A 20,078-nucleotide genomic window follows, 5' to 3' on the forward strand; every position below is an offset into this window, starting at 1 on the left:
GTCTTCAGCTGTTACTTCTTCGAGTCGAATGACCTGGATGGAGCAAAACTCGAATTAAGATCCGGTGTTCTTACAGCTTGATTTTTGCCCACAGATCATCAAAGTTGTTGACTTCTTTTTACAGTGGCCAGCAAAATGGAATTATCTGTAAGACAGCTTATTCGTTGGCTAGTGCAGGTATGTTTGATTCTCAATATCATCTTCTGAAGCAAGAAATGTCTTCTTTGGGAGGTGAGCGTGGTCAGGGGTTAGAAGGGAGAAATTGTTGTTAAGATCCTGTGTCCTGCTTCCAGCGGTCAGTTTTGCTTCCTCTGCAGTCTTGATGGCTGAACCCCCTCTAGTTGAAGTGGCAAAACCTCTTAGATTGTAGCACAGCTCTCAAAGACCAGCCTGCAATGGCATGTGGAATTTAAGGGCATCTGTCTGCCCGTGGGCGCTCAGTTCCTCTTTCACGTGAAACCGAACATCTGGATGAAAAGAGAAAAGCAAAATCAACCAACTCCTTCTAGTTAAAGCCCATCTGTCACACAGACAAAATATCTGGGTGCTTGGCCGTACGACTGCAGTTGAGTCAAGCCAGCCTTGTAGAAAGTAAATTCCCATTACACCACTGTGCCTCCCTGCCCTTCTAGTGAGGCCCTGCCGGCTACTAGTCTTAGAGGAAATGCTTCGTTCACGTGAGTGTGGGTGGGTTAGTCACGTTGTTCTATAGCAGTTTGTCTCAAAGGGTGGTCCAGGCACCCCAGTGCTTAGTTTCTGTCAAGTTCAGAGTCCCGTAGTCTAAGCACCTACATTTTTCTCATCCTCTCCAGGTCATTCTTAAACTCACTGAGATTTGAGAACCACCTCACTCTGCATCACATCCTTGGGTTTTCTTCTTAGATCTATGCCAAGTAAAAGAGCTGAAGGATAAAACCTCATGCTGGAGATTTCTAAATCCTTCCTCCACTCACATCTACTTTTCTATGGCAAGAGTAAACCTCAACATGTAAGCAGTCTTAGTACATGCCCTAGATCTAGTTCACATAACTTTGGCATCAATGATTAGATTGAGTACACATTTTGGATCAGAAATGCCTGTTTCTGGAAACTTCTCATTGGGAAAGGACCAGATATTAGCATAAATGTGCTACCCTTTCCCCTAAGGGTTGTGCACGTAAAGCTCCTCGGGTTTTTCAGTGCTGCTGATCCTTCAGTTATTCCAGGTTTCCCAGTTTACCAGTGACACCTGGAAATAGGTTTTGCCCTGGAGCTTTGAGTTTTAAGAAATATCAACAATCTTTTTTCCCCCTCAGCTTTGTTGAGATATAATTGACATATAACATTGTGTAAATTTAAGATGTACAATATGATGATTTGTATACATATGTATTGTGAAATTATGATCACAATAAGGTTAGTTACATTCATCATGTCACATAGTTACCTTTTGGTGTGTTTGTGATGAGGACATTTGAGATCCGCTCTCTTAGCAGCTTTCAAGCGTACAATACAATATTGTTACTAGAGTCACCATGCTGTACATTAGATATCCAGAACTTATGTATCTTATAACTGAAAGTTTGTTCCCTTTGACCAACATCTCCCCCATCCCCCTCCCCCCACGCCAGCCTCTGGCAACCACCATTCTACTCTCTGTTTCTGTGAGTTTGGCTTTTTTAGATTCCACATATAAGTGACATCATACAGTATTTGTCTTTTTGTGACTGGCTTATTTCATTTAGTATATAACATTTTCTTTATCTACTCATCCATCAATGGACACTTAGTTGTTTCCACGTCTTGGCTACTGTGAATTATGCTGCAATAGACATGGGAGTGCAGATATCTCCTTGAGAGAGTGATTTCATTTTCTTTGGGTAGGTACCCAGAAGTGGGATTGCTGGATCACATGATAGTTCTATTTTTTAATTTCTTGAGGAAACTCCGTACTGTTTTTCATAGTGGCTGCACCAGTTTACATTCCTACCAGCAGTGCACAAGGGCTCCCTTTTCTCCACATCCTCGCCAACACTTATCTCTTGTCTTTTTGATAATAGCCATTCTAACAGGTGTGAGGTGATACCTCATTGTGAAATAGCAACACTCTTGATGATGGGAAAAACAAAAGTAGTTTCACAGATGTATTGAGAAACAAGGCATTGTTAGCCAGGTACACGGCTGTGGTTGAAATTAATAAGAGAGCAACCTGGAGAGGCAACAGGTGCCAGGGAAAAGGGGCAGTGATGCTGGACCTGTGGTCCAGGCTGTTAGGGTTAATTGATGGGCTTCTAAGAGCCTAGAACATTTAAAATTTATAAAAAGAATTCGGAGCAGAGGAAGGGGCATGCAGTGTAGCAATCACATATTATGGAGTTTGCTCTTCAGGGACTCATCTTCCAAGGTCCCCAGGTTGCCCTATGGCTAAGATGGGTGGGAGGTGATGGGAGGGGGGGCATCTTGGGAACATTTGTTGGGTGCCCAGAAAACAGGCACTGACTGCATTTGAACTGACATATTTGAAAAATGAACTTGATTTCACTGCATACTGTTTCAGTGATTCATTCTTTATATGTGCATTTACTCAGCAGAAGTGAGTCGAAAATAAGATGGATGCTAAATTTATATGTTAATTTTAATATTGAAGCTATCCTATATTTGAAGAATAAGATCAATGCTTCAATTTCATTTCTTTTGTGGTACTGAACGTTGTCATTACTGGGAAAAAAAATCATTTCTGAATGCATCCTCCCCAAATTCCAATCTTAGAGGGCAGAGGAGTCTCGGGAGAGGCAATCTTGCCTTTGCTGATGGTCTATTCAGTGATATGCTTCAGTGTTCCCACAGTATCATTTACTATTTCAGTGTGAAGGGTAAATAGCAAGGATAGGGTTTTTCCTTCAATTACAATGGAGCTTATTTACTAATTGGATTCTGAGAGTTTCTGGGATTAGGGTGTCAAGAGTTTCCCGTAGCCCAAGGGCGAAGCCACTGGACTTCACCAAAAGTAGACTCAGCAGTTGTTCGGAAAAATCATCCCTCCAGAAGACTTGAGGCCCTGCTTGGTGGTTTTAGACCACAAACTCACACTTACACTGTGATTTAAGTGAAAGATGCCAAAGGTCTGTGGAAGGTTCTTTGGGAGAAAGAAGGAATCTCTGTCTCCCAGCCAAACGTAGTGGAACCAGGTGTGCGACGGCTCATATGGAGGGAGGGCAGGTGAGTTTCACTTGGGATCCAGCTCTTTTTCAGACTGAGGGCTGCTCTGGCAACACAAGTGGGCTGTGTTTTCACCAGCAGATCCTGGCTCTCCGTGCCGGCCCTGGCCCTCCTCATCGGCTTCTACCTCCTGGGGGGGGCCCTGGGTGACATCGGCTGCCATGGGTGGCTGTGCATTTTGTGTATTGCACCAAGGGGCTCAGCCAAGAGGGCAGGTGGGGCTCAGATCCAGAATGCGTGCCCTTTTCTAATTTGCCAGACCGGAAACGGTGCATTTTGGGAGATGCCGCCTTCTACTTTGCACAAAGGTATAGTAAAGTGTAGCAGGGACCCCGGGGAAAGACAGGGAGAAGGAAAAAGAGTGAATGAGTTGCAAGAGAACAGCTTGAGCATTAAAGGAATTAGCAATGAAAGCTATTGATCAGTCTTTGCCAGCCCATCTCCCTTGGCTGTTCCCTTTGAGAAAATAGGAAGTGGTTTCAGCTCAGAGTTTCAAAAAATCTCACTCACCGGAGTTGAGATTAGAAATGCAGGGAGACGCAGGACAGGGAGGTGGGAGGACTCGCCTTTACCGAGCACCTTCTGCTTGCATTTGCTATCTCAGGCCCCATTCTGACCTCCGTATGTCTCTCAGGATTGCCTCTGCTCTAAAACCAGCTCAGGCCACCAGCAACCAGCCAGACAGACATCATTTGGGGCTGCCTGAGTAGACACAGTGTATGGAAAACAAAGTTGATGGATGAGTGAATATGCCAGCAGCCAACATTGATGCCTGCAGTTTCCTATCTCCAAGAGAGCTCTGGACCAGGTCGTCTACACATCCCCAGTAAAGAATATCCGGGATTCACTGCAGACCCCGAATCTTCAAGAAACATTATGTCTATTGTGGTTTAGTATTAAAGATATTTTATTACATAGAGTTTTGAAAATTGGCAATTGGGCATGATGCGTACATAACTCCCGATTAAATGGAATATTGATTTGCCAGAGTACTCTGTATGTATCTGTCAGAAACATGTTCTATATGTCCATGTTTATACCCACAGAGAAAATCTTGTTAATCCAACACTGATTTATTGAAATTAGCAATTCAAACCACCTGTTAAATGTTATTATTTAAAAATATCTGTCTAGGTCCAATCCAAATGCAAATTAATTTATTAAAACCAATGCTACCCAGAATCCGGCATTTTCCAAAAGTGGTTTGGGGGTATGTGTGACTCACGAGCAGTCATTTATAAAGCGCTTACTCCGTGCTAGCCATTGTTGTAAGTGATTCACATCTGTGAATTCATTTCATCTCTCAAGAACCACAGGAGGTCGGTAGTATTACTATTTCCCTTTGACAGGTGAGGTAGTAACCTGCCCAAAGGAAGTGGGGGCTATGGGTTTCAGTCTCAGCAGTTTGGATCCATCCTGTGGGCTCAGAGTGCACAGGGATTTTTAGAGCTCCTGTGCCTTTCTTTGCCCAGCCCGCTGGTTTTCTCTTGGGTCCAGAGATGCCTCTCTCAGAGGTGGGAAATGCGGCTGTGGCTGCAGAATGCTGGGCGTTCAAGCAACCAGAACCTGCCCGTCCTCCCTTTCCATCAGTGAGCCAGCCAAGTACAGCTGGACGGACGACCGTAATGATGACCTGCCGCCTATATTAATGAATGTCCTTCCTGGCTCTGCTGCCCCCTGGAGGTCAGCGAGGGTATAATGGATGAAACGAGCATTTTCCCTTTGCTCCTTGGTCATTATGAATCCCTTGGTCAAACAAGAAAGGTGTGAGGCTATTTCAAAGGCATATTTGCTATGTTCTATTTCACTCAAGTTCTAGGATCTCTCTTCCAGGACGGCTGTGATTACGGGCCAAGCATTCGCACATCCCAGCCCCGCGACACTAGACCTGCAGGGGATTCCTGGGAAGCCCCAGCCTGTTGACGACTGAACTCACCCGCGAGCGATTTTCTCTCTCGCTGATAGTTGGCCTGTTGAGCCCAGAGATTTCCGAAGAACGGATCTCCAGTGAGCTGACGGTAGAAGGACTCATGATTAAACTCAAATATGAATCTCTAAAGCAACCAGGAAATTTTAAGTCACAACGTTATTAAACCTGCTCGACAAATAATTTAAAATCAGGAAGGTCATTTAATCCAACGTTTCTCAAAGTGTTGTCTAGGAATCCCTGCATTTGGCATGCCCTGAGATGTCTGTTAACAGTGTACATCCCGGATTTCCCCCAAACCTTCTCAGTCGGAACCTCTGGGAGCAATTCCGGGGGGATTCCCCCCAGCGGGATCCACAATGGCAATGAGAACCACTGAAACCCACTCCTGTCCGGACAACAGCCTTCCAGAGTCCAATCTAGCCCTCCAAAGAGGGAGGAAAAGGCAAATCTCCTAGTCATAATATTTGAGGATAGGTTGCTCATCTTTAAATTACCCACCCAGGTGAATAAAATACTCTCTCAGGGTAAAGGCACGTATGAATTTGTCTGAATCACTGTAATGGGGCTCCTGGGAGGTTTGGCGTTAACACCAGTGTTCAGAAGTAACCAGTAACATCAAGTAAATCACCCCCACAGGGCTAGGGGTGAGAGGACAACTATTTACCCTTCCTAGTTACAGATTGGTTTGATCAATTATAAGAAAAATTACTCCAGGAGATTTTTTTCCCCCTAAACTTGGAGTCAGACTCAGTCGGTAATGGTTTTGAAACGTAGGTGGAGGACCCAGTGGCCTTACAGGCGGCTGCTTGTGAGGCGGGAGGAAGAAGAGGGGAAGGAGGCAGTGAGGATGGAGATCGCCTCCCGGGCGGAGCAGGCTTCCACCACGTTTAGTTGTGCAGTTCAGACCCTGCTCGGCATGGGAGGTCCACGGTCTGTGCAAGAGTTTGGGGGGGTGGTGGTGGTAGCACCTGGGACCTCTGCTCAGCTTACTGGCTGACAAGAATATCCAGCTCAGCTCCAGGAGCAGGTGGTGAAGAGGATCAGAATAGCCACCCCAAAATATGCTACTCTGGAATGAGGATTATTTTGAGCTGAAGGCAATTGAGAATCAACAGATGCAGGAAGAGTTCTCTGCCCCCCACCCCCCCATATCTGCCTAAAAGCAGGGCATAAATTTCCCTTTGAAGAAGGTGCCTGCCCTGTACCAGGGAGAGAAGAGCCACTCTTCTCATTGAAGGTGGGGAGTCAACACCAAGATGAGTTTGCATAAACAGGCCTTACTAAAGTAGCCCCTATCTTTCCTTATGTTTTCTAGTCACTTCCCCACAATTTATCACCTTTTGAAACTCAAAACTTATTTTCTTTGTTAAAAAGGTACATAAGCCCCCAAGTCTGACCACTTCTTCAAGTTTCACTTCTTTTCTGTGAACCCACATGCATGTAAATATTAATAAAAATGGTGTGCCTTTTCTCCTATTAATCTGTCTTTTGTTAGTTTAATTTGCAGGTCCCCAGTCACATAACATAAGAGAGTAGAGGAAAAGATTTTCCTTCTCGACAGTGGACAATGTCAGACAGTGAAGTGCACAGTAAGGAAGGAGGATTGTGGTTTCTGAGCTGGCCTCCCTCTCTCATGGGGTGGGGAGGGGAGACCTGGAGCAACACCAGCAGAGCTCCATAGGGCCACCAGCCCCCACCAGAACCTATGGGCATGAGGAGTGTTTAGAGGGCAGTGGAGGTGAGCAAACCTGTGCTCTGGGATTCTGAACATCTAGCTGTAGTGCTCATGGCAGAGATAGTAACGGGCACTGTGGAAGCCAGTGCAGCCTGTGGAGCATCAACCCATGGGCAGTGGGCCTGGCCCCCAGTGGATCGAGGGGTTGGGGAGAGTAGCACGTATTCCCACTGTGGCCTGAAGGCCTTCCACCTGGAGGGAAGCCAGCTTGTTTGGGGGCCTGAGTAGACACCCAGTTCCAGTGGTCCAGGGCCCCAGTTGCCCACGAGTGTCTCTCTCTGTGGGTGGGGTTAAGTTCACTCCTTCCCGCACTGACCCAGGCGGTCATTCACACTAGAGATTTAGTGACTTGCTCTGAGCCTAGTTGGCCCCAAACACCTTTGTTTTCCAGATTTCCTGGCCAGTCGAGGCCAAAGAAAGAAGAGCTCACTAATGAGCTGCCTGGATCAGAAGCCAGATACAATATACCAGTTAAACTTGAGTTTCAGATAAACAGTGGATAATTTTTTAGTGTAAGTATGTCCCAGGCAATATCTGTACCAGTATCTATGTAAATATATGTATGTATGCTAAGAATTTGTAGACTGTAAGTTTGTCCTAGGCAATATCTAAGTATTGCTCACGCATATTCTACAATCTAAGTATTGCCTATACAGTCATGTGTCGCTTAACCACTGGGCTACGTTCTGAGAAATGCATTGTTAGGAGATTTTGTCATTGTGCAAACACCATCGAGTGTACTTACACAAACCTAGATGGTATAGCCTACTACACACCTGGGCCGTATGGTACTAACTTTACAGGACCACTGTTGTAAATGCGGTCCATTGTTGACCGAAACATTGTTGTATGGTGAATGACTGTACATGCTTATACTAAAAAATTACTCATTGTTTATCTGAAGTCCAGTTTAACTGGGTGTCCTCTGTTTTCATTTGCTAAATCTGGCAACCCTCCCAGGAGAACAGTGCTTTTGTGGCCTGACAGTGGCCATGGCCGAGGTCGTGTCCCTCCAGTCAAGGAAACAGGAGAGCCGAGGTCCTAACCAGATGGGCTGAAGGCCTCATCTAGCCCTGAGATGCATTTTGTTTGACCAGTTTGGAATTTTTATTTTCACTTAAAAATTGGGAGCTCTCACAAATACACCGGGTGTTTGGACTTTTCCAGAAAAAGTGAGGGACCTGGCAATATTGCGTGGAAACAAATTAGTTGGTGCCTGTCGTGTCTCACTCATTTGTGCCTGGTTCCTGTAGCTGAATTTGGGACCGAAATTCCTAACTCTTGCCCTAGAGCAGGGAGGACTTTTCTTTGGTCCTGAAAGCTCAGAGTGACTGTTGATCCTGATCAGGCTGATCTAAGGTGTGGGGGCGCTTTCTTTCTCACCCCCCACTTTCGACCTGGTAACTTGCTCCTCAGAAGGACCTAGGTGTGACATGGGACAAGTCCCTGACCCCTCCCTTTGGGTCTCTATTTTCATCTCTAAAATGAGAGTGAGGCTAATCCATGTTTCTCAACATTTCTTTTTGCACCAAAAATTCTGTTTTATCAACCTCATGCCGCTGTGAACCCAATGTTTTGAAAGATCTTGTTTACCCGAGGAAATGACACATACTACAAACAGCCTGTGAATTCTGGCCAGCCTGAAAGCTCACTGGTGTCACCACACCTCATCCATCAAATTCCCTCTAAAAGCAAAAACGTTTTGTAAGCTCATGTAACCTTCCTGAAAACACATTCAGTTCCCCCCCTGGCCGCCTTTAGAGCCGCTAGGGGTTGGGGGCCATATCAGTCGGGTTGGTCTAGGCTGTGCTGTGGTAACAAACGGACTCCAGAATTTCAGTGGCTTAACACAGAAAAGTTGAAGCCCATGCAAAACGTGCAATGGATCTGGCAGCCCTGTAGGTAGTCACCTAAGGATCCAGTGTCCTTCTCTCCCGTGGCTCTGCCATCTCTACCTGTGACTTTTGGGGCAGGGGACAGATTGCTGAAGGGCTTTTTACAGCCCCTCCTCTGCTCACATTTCACTGGCTGGATCCAGTCTCACGGCCTCGGTTAAGGGCAAGGGCTGGGAATTACAGTTTTCTGTGTGCCCTGAAAGGAGCAGAGAAATGCGTCTATGAGCACTAAGGGGGCTACCCCACGGGCACCGAACAGCCTCTGGGGCCCCTCTCAGTTCCTGGATCTGTCCTTCTTCAGGGTGGTCAGACGGTGCGGTTTGTCGATACACCGGCTCCCCCTTTGTGAGGACTCAGAGCATCAAGCAGAACAGATGCTACGGAGATTCTGATCTGTCAGCATTTCCAGGTCCCATCTTTTCTTCCGGGAATTGGGAGCTCCCCTTTATTTTAACTCGCACTAGGTGTGTGCATTGACTGATTGATCTTCACAACAGCCTACCAGGTAGATACTATTTTTTCCTGATAACTAGTTTATTTTTTTACAGGTACATGTTTTCTGGTTTTTTTAAATAGATTTTTTGTTATTGTTGTCGAGGAAGATTGGCCCTGTGCTGTCATCTGTGCCAGTCCTCCTCTATTTCGTATGTGGGATGCTGCCACAGCATGGCTTGATGGGTGGTGTGTAAGGTCCACACCTGGGATCCAAACCCGTGAACCCTGGGCTGCCGAAGTGGAGCACGGGAACTTAACCACTATGCCACCTGGCCGGCCCCTAGGTACATGTTTTATAGATTTAAAAAAACAGGCACTGTCTGTATTTGAACTTACATATTTGAAAAATGAACTCGACTCCACTGCATACTGTTTCAGTGATTCATTCTTTTTTTTTTGTTAGAAAGATTGGCCCTGAGCTAACATCCATTGCCAATCCTCATCTTTTTGCTTGAGGAAAATTGTTCCAGAGCTAACATCTGCGCCCATTTTCCTCCACTTTGTATGTGGGATGCCACCACAGCTGGCTTGAGGATCAGTGTGTAGGTCCGCACCCAGGATCGAAACCCCGGACGGCCTAAGCAGAGTGCATGGACTTAACCACTACACCACCAGGCCGGCCCCTCAGCGACTCATTCTTTACATATGCCTGTGCCCAGCAGGGTCGCCCAGCTGGTTGGTAGGACTGGAGTTCCCTCCCTGAGGGTGGCGTCACAGAGCCCGGCCTTTGGTGGCTTTGCCATTGCTGACTCTAGGATCACTGGGCTTTGGGGCTTTGACAGGTCTCACAGGCTTCCAGAGTCCCCTCCTTGGGATTTCAGAGACCACCTCATCTGGAACCTGCAGCCTGCATGTAAGAAGAAACAGCATTAGTTTGACCAGCTATAGTGACTTGGCTTTAACTTGATTTAAAACGGATTATATTTTGCCCCTATAGGGCGCTTGAACTGTGTTTTGTTCTTTTTGCTGCAGGGTGGGCCACATTCCCCAGGCACATTTTCTGGCTCTCTGCCCCAACCCAGCCCTGACTCCAAATAACAACTGTTTCCCTTTAAACTCAGTTTGAAAGTCAACTGCCTCCTTTTCGTTTTTTGTTGTTAGGAAATTATTTTTGTCTATACTCTTAGAACAGATCATACATTTACAGAGTTCAAAAGTCAAGAGAAAAATCTCCCTCCCGCCAGCTACCTGAAGGCAGCCAATGTTATCAACGTGTTGGGCAGCTTTCCAGAAATATTTTATGCATACACAAGCAGAGATATTCTTTTTTCCTTTTCTATACAAATGATTGTATACTGTATACACAGTTGCTTTGTCTTGCTTTTTTTCTCTCACTTAATATATCTTGGAGATATAATTGATATCTGATATAATTATAAGTCTGATATAATTATAAGAAATGATTTCTCCATTTAAAAAAAGTGACGTAGGGCGCCGCCCCGTGGCTTAGCGGTTAAGTGCATGCACTCCGCTGCTGGCGGCCCGGGGTTCGGATCCCCGGGGCACACCAACGCACCGCTTGTCAGGCCACGCTGTGGCAGCGTCCCATATAAAGTGGAGGAACATGGGCACGGATGTTAGCTCAGGGCCAGTCTTCCTCAGCAAAAAAAGAGGAGGATTGGCATGGATGTTAGCTCAGGGCTGATCTTCCTTACCAAAAAAAAAAAAAGAAAGTGACAGTATTCCATTGTGTGTGGCTGTTCCACAATTTATTTGGAAGTCTCCTTCTGATAGATATTTAAGTTTTCAAATCTTCTACTATTACAAGCAACATGGCAATGAATAACCTTAGACAAATGTGGTTTGAGGTGGGAGCAAGTATCAGTTGGATAAATTCATACAAGAGGAATTCCTGGGCCAGAGGGCACAGATGCTAGATGCTGCCAAATTGTCCGCCATAGGTATTGTCCCAGTTTACACTCCTACTAATAAAGAACGAGAATACCCATTTAGCTACGTCTTCAGTGGTGTGTTTTCAATTGTTCAGATTTTTCACCACCTGAAGATCTCAGTATGTTTTAATTTGCATTCTCCTATTATGAATGAGGGTGAGCATCTTTCATATGTTTTAGAGCCATCTGCATCAATGAACATTTCTTTCTTGGAGTTCTGGAAGAACACTTGGCTTTGAACAGGTCCCTGGCCTAAGCTCAAAGCTGGCAGAGCCCACTGCAGCCAGTCACGGAGACGCATAGGTGACTGTCCTGGGGAGAAAGTTGTTGGTAGCGCATTCCACTGGAAGTGCTGGCAGGCACCGAATCCAGGCCTGACTAGGCTGATGGCGCCATCTGTCCTTCTGAGATGGATAAGCAGAATGCCATGCAGTTGATCAGGGGGACATTTGGGTCCTGACTTAACGCTGATGGAGCTCTAGTATCGGCTGTGTGTTCCATCGAGGGTGAAAATGATCTCATTGACCTACTGAATTTTCTTTTGTCCCACTGAATATCATGGAATTAGGCATTCCTTTTTACTTTTTGGTTATTACAAAAAACCCTTTTTATTATGAAACAAAAAACTCACGTAGAGAGAATAGTAGAGTGAGCCCCAATATTCATATCACCAAGACTAAGCCGTTATAAAGATTATGCCACATTTGATTCATAGATCCCATTTCTTCTTTCTTTTTGATTCAGATTTTAAGGCAAATAATGTCATTTTGCCCTTATGTACAGTAAACATCTCTAAAGAGTGGATGTATTCATACATAACTGGAATGCCATGATCATATGTGACAAAATTGACAGTAATTCCTTGGTATCCTCAAATACCTAGTCCTTGTAAAAATTGCCCAATTGTCTCAAGACTCTCTCCCTTTACCGTTGGTTTGTTTGATTCGGGGTCCACACACTGCATTTGGTTCTATGTTTCTTAAGGATCCTCTGTTTCAGAGCAGACCCTCTCCTCTTTGTGAGGAAACTGAGTCTACTGCCATCTATTCGGCAGAATCCCATCCATTCTTAATTTGCATATTTGTTTCCTTGTGGAGTCATTTAATTTGTTCCTGTACCCCATATATTTCCTGCAGAGTGGAAGCTAATTCTAAAAGCTTATTGTTATGGGTCCAAATATTTGGGTGAGAGTTCACAGGACATACTGGGCACCTCCTACCGCATCAATTCGGAAGGCACACACTGTGCAAGATCAGCGGGGTCAAGCGATGTCAGCCAGACCCCCCATTGCAAATTTCCCCTCAGTCCTTCTCCAGCAACTGATCACAGAATGGTTTCCTCTACCCACGGTGTTGCCTGAGTCAGTTATTTCATTAGGGGTTGAAAAATGGAGATCTTCTAGTCTATCATTCCTTTCACATTTATTCGCTATTTTTTTTTTAATATAAAGAAAAACAGGGCTATTTAGTCACCCTGGAATAGTTTATACCATTCTTAAAATGGCCAATGATTTCCTCAGGTTTCTTTGCTTCTTAGTTAGTCTATCCTTTTCCAGTTGAGAAAAACAAAACAAAAAAATAATAAAAGAGGACCATATCATGTTCAGACCCTGGAACCAGCCTAGGAGAGAGCTTTCTCCTTAGCTTAACTCATTATTATTGAATGTTCAGCACCAAGTGTGTGTGTAATTTCATAATTACTAATTGGTTCTTTTTAACTGCTGGTCTTATCCTTTCTCTCTGCCTTTTGTCTTCTCCTCAGGCATTCTCTCCTTGAATAAGCAAAGTGTTGAGACATAAGCAAACACGTAGACTGAAATATCATCACTGAATATTCTTCTAGATCTCAAGCCAAACATCTCTTGTTTAGATAACATTGCAGTGACTATCAGTCATGTACACTTTAGTGAGAATTAATGTAACCAGCTTGCTTTCCATTTCACAGGTTAGTTTACTGAGGAAAAATAAATTTATTTGGGAGTTGGAGGGAAGAAACAGGACTGGGAAGGAAGCAGTGAACAGAGGGAGTTTAGTTACTATGTGCAGGGCACTGCCTAGGTGGTTGTGAGAAGGCTGAGTTTTGGGTTAGTAGAGGCAGCTGAGGGCATTTCATGCTATAAAGAAGTACTAGGAAGGAAGTCCTGATCTGGACTGGAAGGAGTCTTGCTACTCAAGAATGGGTTGGGTGCCCCTGTTACGGGCACCTACAGCACTCATTCTTCCCTATCACACTGTATCATGTAAGATGTTTTTGCTGCAAGTCACAAAATACCAGACTAAGAAAGACCAGTGTAAGGACATGTGCATTTGTAAATGAATATTGTTTGGGAGGTAATAAGTGGTTAAGTTCACAGGATTTGGGGACAGATCAAACTGGGTTCAAGTCCCGGCTTCATTTGGGCGAGCTGCTTTAATCTCATTGGCCTTGAGTTTCCCCACCTGTAAAATAGGGATAATAATAAGACCACCGGGCTGTTATGAAGATTAAATGAAAAATGCATTTAAAGCAGTAAACACATTTCCATTCACACAAGCCCTCAATACATAGTAACTTTGAAAAAGAATTTAAAAACAAAAAACGTTAGAGTTTTTTCGCTTTACAGAAGGATTCTACTAGTGTTTATAGAAAAGGATTCCATTTTCACTAATCTGGTGGGCACACAAAGCCTCCCGTGCCCTGTGGGATCCTTCTGCCACGTAACAAGAGTGACTTGGTCAGCTCCCAACAGCTGGATGCCCCTAGACATTGCTAGATTGTTCCAAAAGTCAGAGGTTCCTTGTCTGGTCAAAAGCAGCTTCTAGCAGCCCTGATTTTTCACTCTTATCATTTTCATTCCACCTGTCTAAGGACTGATTGTTCCTCTACGGACTGATTAGTCCCATAAAGCAAGGCTGAAAGGAAATCCACACGCACCAAGCAACACTTTATGTTCCTCGAGGCAATGGCGCCATCTAGTGGTAGTATTGCGCCAACACAGTTTGGCACTGGTCCCAGGATTTGCATCCACTCTCCGATTTACCATGAGCGTTCCCAAGCATCTCTGTTTTTGTGACATCTTCTTGTCCTTCACACTTAATAGAGAAAGTGCAGTCAGGTGCCTGGGCTCCATCAGCTCCGGAGATGATGGCAACATCGCTCACTGTTCCTCTCTTTCTGGCTCCGCCTCACTCCCGTGCCTCTCATCACGTGCGCTGGTGGCACAGGCACAATGCCATTTCTATTTGTGTGGCCCTATTTATGCTTGGCAGAAGTGAGGACAAATGCCAGGTACTCGGGTAAAAACAATTTAAGTCGATTTTTAGGATTTAAGGGGATACGTTTATCTTTTACGTGTCCTTCTTTGAACCCTAAGAATTTGGGAATTTCCAGTCTCAGTAATCAGAGCTCCCAGCCACACAAGTCCCAAGCACAAAAGCTTTGGGACTTTCCCAAAAGCACAGTCTACATACATGACTGTATCCTGCTTCAGACAGGGCGTCCACCACACTGAGGGGATGGTGCTGGGCCACTGCAGCGATCTGAGGATATGAGGGACCAAGAATATCCAGGCAAGATTATTAGCCAAGTTAATTCTAGAACCTTGCTACAATTGTGGTCTACCGACCAGCAAAAGCAGCAGCATCATTGGGAACTGGTTAGAAATGCAGACTCTTGATCCACACTCTGGACCTTCTGATTCAGAATCTGAATTTTAACTAGATTCTCAGTGATTGGTAGAATTTGAAAAGCACTGAGCTATAGAAGTGGTTCTCAACTTTCCCTGCACATAGAATAACCCAGGGAGCTTTTAAAGATCTTGATGCCCAGAATGATTTCATTGGAATCGCTGGGGGTGGCACATACATTTAGAGTTGGACCATTTAGAACAAGGCCATTCAATTACCCGGAGCTGGACTTCACCATAGTGATGGTTCAGGGAAGCTGGACCACAGACCCTTCCTCCCTGAAGACCTCACCAAAGGAAGAAAAACAGTGTCAAAACCCAGCAAACATGCTCCAGTAGCAAACGAACTGAGAAAAAGGTACAAATTCTTGCTAAAAACTTTAAAATGTGGTGGCCAAGAAAATAAATAGAAGGTTCCGGTGTGGAACAGAGAGGTACCTACCTACCCTAATCTGCCCACAGGAAGTTGTTTTAAGAAGGCTTGTGACAAAATTCTGAGAATTATCACTATTATCCACCAGTATAAAGGAAAAAACAAAACAAAACAAAACAAACAAACCTAGAGAGTAAATAGGGAGCCTAAAGGAGAAGTTGAGGTTATTGTTAGTTCTTGAGACCCAGCAGAGGCGAGAAAACCAACAGATCTGGCTGTTTTCCACTGATCCATAAGAACCGGGTGAACGTCCCCTGAGAGTACTCTCTTGTGGGAATGAGATTCATCTCCCTGTACAAGACATGAATAAAACCTCTTGTTGACAGGTGAGCCCAGGACCTTCAGCAAGGACCTACACAGCCCCAGCAGAGCTCTTCATGCCTTTAGGCTGGGAAAAGTGGGTAATACACACTCTGCAGTCTTCTAATAGCAGCTTGGATTGTGCACGACCAGGTGTCAGGTTGTCAAGGAAAATTCAGATCAAATAGATCACAAGTGTTATAAACACCATTGCCTACAGGGGCCAGGCAGGTGCTGTAAATAAGTGATGCTGGTTAGGTATGAGACAATAGGGAGTGGTGTGGTCCGTGGTAAGCAGAGAGCAAAAGCTTCGTCTCCAGCAGTGGTTCTTAAACTGTCGTCCTCAGATCAGCACTATTAGTATCACCTGGGAACTTGTTAGAAATGCAAATCTCTTAAAGAAATTCTTGGGGTGGGGTGGGGTGGGCGTGGAGCCTAGGAAAAACTGTTTTAACAAGCCCTCCAGATGGTCCTGAAGCTCACTAAAGTTTAAGAACTGCCCATGTAAAAAGCCTGTAGCTGATTATTTCTAAGAATGTAGGTGCAATGTTGTCATGTCTTCTGATTATTTTTCAAGAGAAGCTGTAATTCTGGAATTTTATGTGGAACCTCCCAATTTTTAAATGTTAGTCACAAATTTGCATTTTGTAGAAAATACCCTATGGACCAAACAAGATTCACGTTTGTTTCACGAGGTGCAAGTTTGATGTAGAACGTCTGGATGGAATGTCTGCTCCCGTTAAGCCTGAAAAAGATAAAAAGAAATGATATGGCAAATGTATAAAACACTGCAGAAAAGAAAAGGAACGAGAGAGGCAGAGTACGCAAAGACAGATGAATAACCCAGTCTAGAAGGAAGAAATACTCAAAAGATAATTCAAAAATGAGATAAGAAAATGGAGCCATTACAAATTAAAGAACTTGAGACATAGCCCTGGTTTTAGACGCTGTCAACGGATCAACAACTCGAATTCAGTGAACGCGCTTTTACAAGCCAACCAATCAGTGCTAGCGCCCCCTTCTGACAGTCAGCCAATCAAGGAGGGGTTCACTCCAGTGACCACGCCTCCAACCAATCAACAACAGTATCATTTGGTGACGTCATCCACTTCCCCCCTCCCCAAGTTCCACCTACCCCCAAAGCCTATATGAGGCCGAGTTGGCTCTGTTGGGAGAGGCCGTGATAAAGCAATGAGGTCAGGTTTGTGTTTTTTTTTGTTTTTTTTTTTTTTTTTTTTTAAGATTTTATTTATTTTTCCCCCAAAGCCCCAGTACATAGTTGTCTGCCATAGCTGCACATCCTTCCAGTTGCTGTATGTGGGACGCGGCCTCAGCATGGCCGGAGGAGCGGTGCCTCGGTGCGCACCCGGGATCCGAACCCGGGCCGCCGGCAGCGGAGAGCACGCACTTAACCGCTAAGCCACGGGGCCGGCCCAGGTTTGTGTTTTTATTTAGGGTATTGAACGGTGGTCCCCATCCTTTGACAAATTTGGGAACGGAAAAGTTGAAGTAAAATAAAGAGATTGGTGGTGAGAAGTGAATAATACAAACCAGAACTAAAGATAAAACAACCAGGAGGTTGTGATTGTTGAATGGGATGTAAAAGTTAAAGATGACATAGAATAAAAATAGCAACAGCAACTAAAATGGAAGATTGGGGGAGCAAGGTGGAAGGAAGTTTAAGTTTTTTAATTTTTATTTTTAATTTAATTTAATTAATTAATTTATTTTGTGAGGAAGATCCGCCCTGAGCTAACATCCATGCTAATCCTCCTCTTTTTGCTGAGGAAGACCGGCTCTGAGCTAACATCTGTTACCAATCCTCCTCCTTTTTTTTTTCCCCCCCCAAAGCCCCAGTAGATAGTTGTATGTCATAGCTGCACATCCTTCTAGTTGCTGTATGTGGGATGTGGCCTCAGCATGGCCGGAGAAGCTGTGCGTTTGTGCGCGCCTGGATCTGAACCCTGGGCTGCCAGTAGCGGAGCGCGCACTTAACCGCTAAGCCACGGGGCTGGCCCCGGAAGGTTAATTCCTGAATTTTTTACCTGGCATCAGTTAGCAATATCTAAAATTCAAGCAAGTTGTGGAAAAATGATTCTAAGATATTAATACTTCCCCCCACATCTTAAATTATTTTTGTTATAATTTAAATATGTATTAATATGACTAGATATTATCTTCATATCCTCATAGTTCTTATATTAAGTAAATACAAACAACAGCAGTAAAATTCAGCTCCCCCAACAAAGGTAACCCCAAATCTAATTTCTAATACTAGATTCGATTTTCATTTTTTGAACTTTATAAAAATGGAATCATACAGTTTGCCCTCTTTTGTGATTGACTCCTTTCACTCAACGTTACCTCTGTGACGTTCATCCATATCCTTGCACGTGGTTGGAGTTTATTTTCAGTTTTGTGTAGTATTCTGTTGTATTCGTATATCATAGTTTATCTGTTCTACCAATAATGGACATTAGAGCTATTTCTGGGTTTTGGCTACTACTAATAGTGCTTCTTTGAGCATTCTTACACGTCTTTTGGAGAATATAGGTCCGTATGTCTGTTATGTGTATTCATAGAAGTGGAGTTGCTCAGGCAGAGTATACATATGTTCAGTTTAAGAAGATGGTGCCAAACAGTTATCCAAAGGGCTTGTAGCAATTTATACCGCCACCAGCGGTGCGTGCAAGTTGCAGATGTTCCCTATCTTTGCCAGCAGTTGGTACTGTCAGTCTTTTTAATTTTAGCCATCCTGGTGGGTGTTCAGTGATTATCTCACTGCAATTTAATGTGCATTTTCCTGGCAACTAATGATGTTGAGCACTTTTTCATACGCTTTTATTTTTATTTTTTTGGTGAGGAAGATTAGCCCTGAGTTAACATCTGTTGCCAATCCTCCTCTTTTTGCTGAGGAAGACTGGCCCTGGGCTAACATCCGTTTCCTCTACTTTGTATATGGCATGCCCTCACAGTATGGCTTGATGAGCGGTGCATAGGTCCGCACCTGGGATCTGAACCTGTGAACCCTGGCCTGTCAAAGTGGAGTGTGTGAATTTAACCACTACACCACCAGGACAGCCCCTCATATGTTTTCATTTTATTTAAAATTTTTTTTATTTATTTTTATTGAGATATAATTGACGCATAAAATTATATTAGTTTCAGGTGTACAACATAATGATTTGATATACATTTATGTTCTGAAATGATCACCACAATATGTCTAGTTAACATCCATCACCACACATAGTTACAAACGTTTTTTCTTGTGATGAAAACTTTTAAGATCTACTCTTAGCTTAACTTGCATATATCTATTAACCATTTGGGTATTCTCTTTTATGTAGTGTCTATTCACATTTTTCCCATTAAAAATTAGTTTATATGTCTTTTTCTCATTGATTTGTAGAAGTTTTTATATATTGTGAATTCAAGTCTATTATTGGATGTATTAATAACAGAAGTTCTTAATTTTAATGAAGTCCAAGGTTATGAAGGTATTCTCCTATGTTTTTGTCTAGGAGCTTTATTGTTTTATATTTCATATTTAGATTTGCAATCCATCTGGAATTGATTTTTGTGTATGGGGTGAGGTAGGGGTCAAGATTAACTTTTTTTCCCCATGTAGATTTCCAGTTAACTCAGCACCATTTACTGAAAAGACTGTCTTTCCTCCACTGCATTGCAATTCCATCATAAATCAAGTGAGTATATGAAGTTTTGTTTCAGGACTATTTTTAGGTTCATTGGTCAATCTGTCTATCCCTCTGCCAATATTACATCATCTTAATTACTATAGCTTTATAATCAGTCTTGATAGCTTGCCATATAAGTTCTTTAGTTTTGTTCCTTAAAATTTTATTGATTTTTCTTGGCCATTTGCATTTCCATATAAATTTTAGATTTAGATTGTCAACTTCTTCAGGGAAAAAAAAAGCCGGCTGGGGTTTTTACTGGGAATAAATTGAATCTATAGATCAAATTGGGGGAACTGATATCTTTACAATATTGAATCTTCCAACTCAGGATGTATCCCTCCATTTATTTAAGTCTTTTCTAATTACACTCGATAGTACTTGGTAGTTTTCTGTATAGAGGTCTTGCATATCTTGGTTGGGTTTATTCCCAGACATTTGGTTTTTTGATGCTATTGTAAATGGTACAGTAATAAATATTTTGTGTAAAAATATTTTCTTACTGATATGTAGAAATACAGTTAGTTTTTGTACCTTGGCCTTTTATTCAGGTACCTTGCTAAATTTAGTTATTAATTCTAATAATTTATCTGTTGATTCTTTTGTGTTTGTTTTTCTTTCCACAGTCATGTCATCTACTTCTGGGAGGCAGATGGACTAGGAGTGAATTACTTTATCCAATCTGGATTTGAGCTAATTAGAAGCTCGATTTCTGTTATTTGTGAGAGGTGGCTTATTTCCATTGTCCTTAATCCTAGAGTGGAGGCTTTCAGGGGTCTTAACAGAAAACCTGGGGTGTTTCACAGGCCTCTCCTCCTAAACCCCAATTTTGTCTCCC

The sequence above is a fragment of the Ceratotherium simum genome, chromosome 20 (assembly GCF_057802395.1).
Source record: "Ceratotherium simum simum isolate JZ-2026a chromosome 20, ASM5780239v1, whole genome shotgun sequence".
NCBI lineage: Eukaryota > Metazoa > Chordata > Mammalia > Perissodactyla > Rhinocerotidae > Ceratotherium > Ceratotherium simum.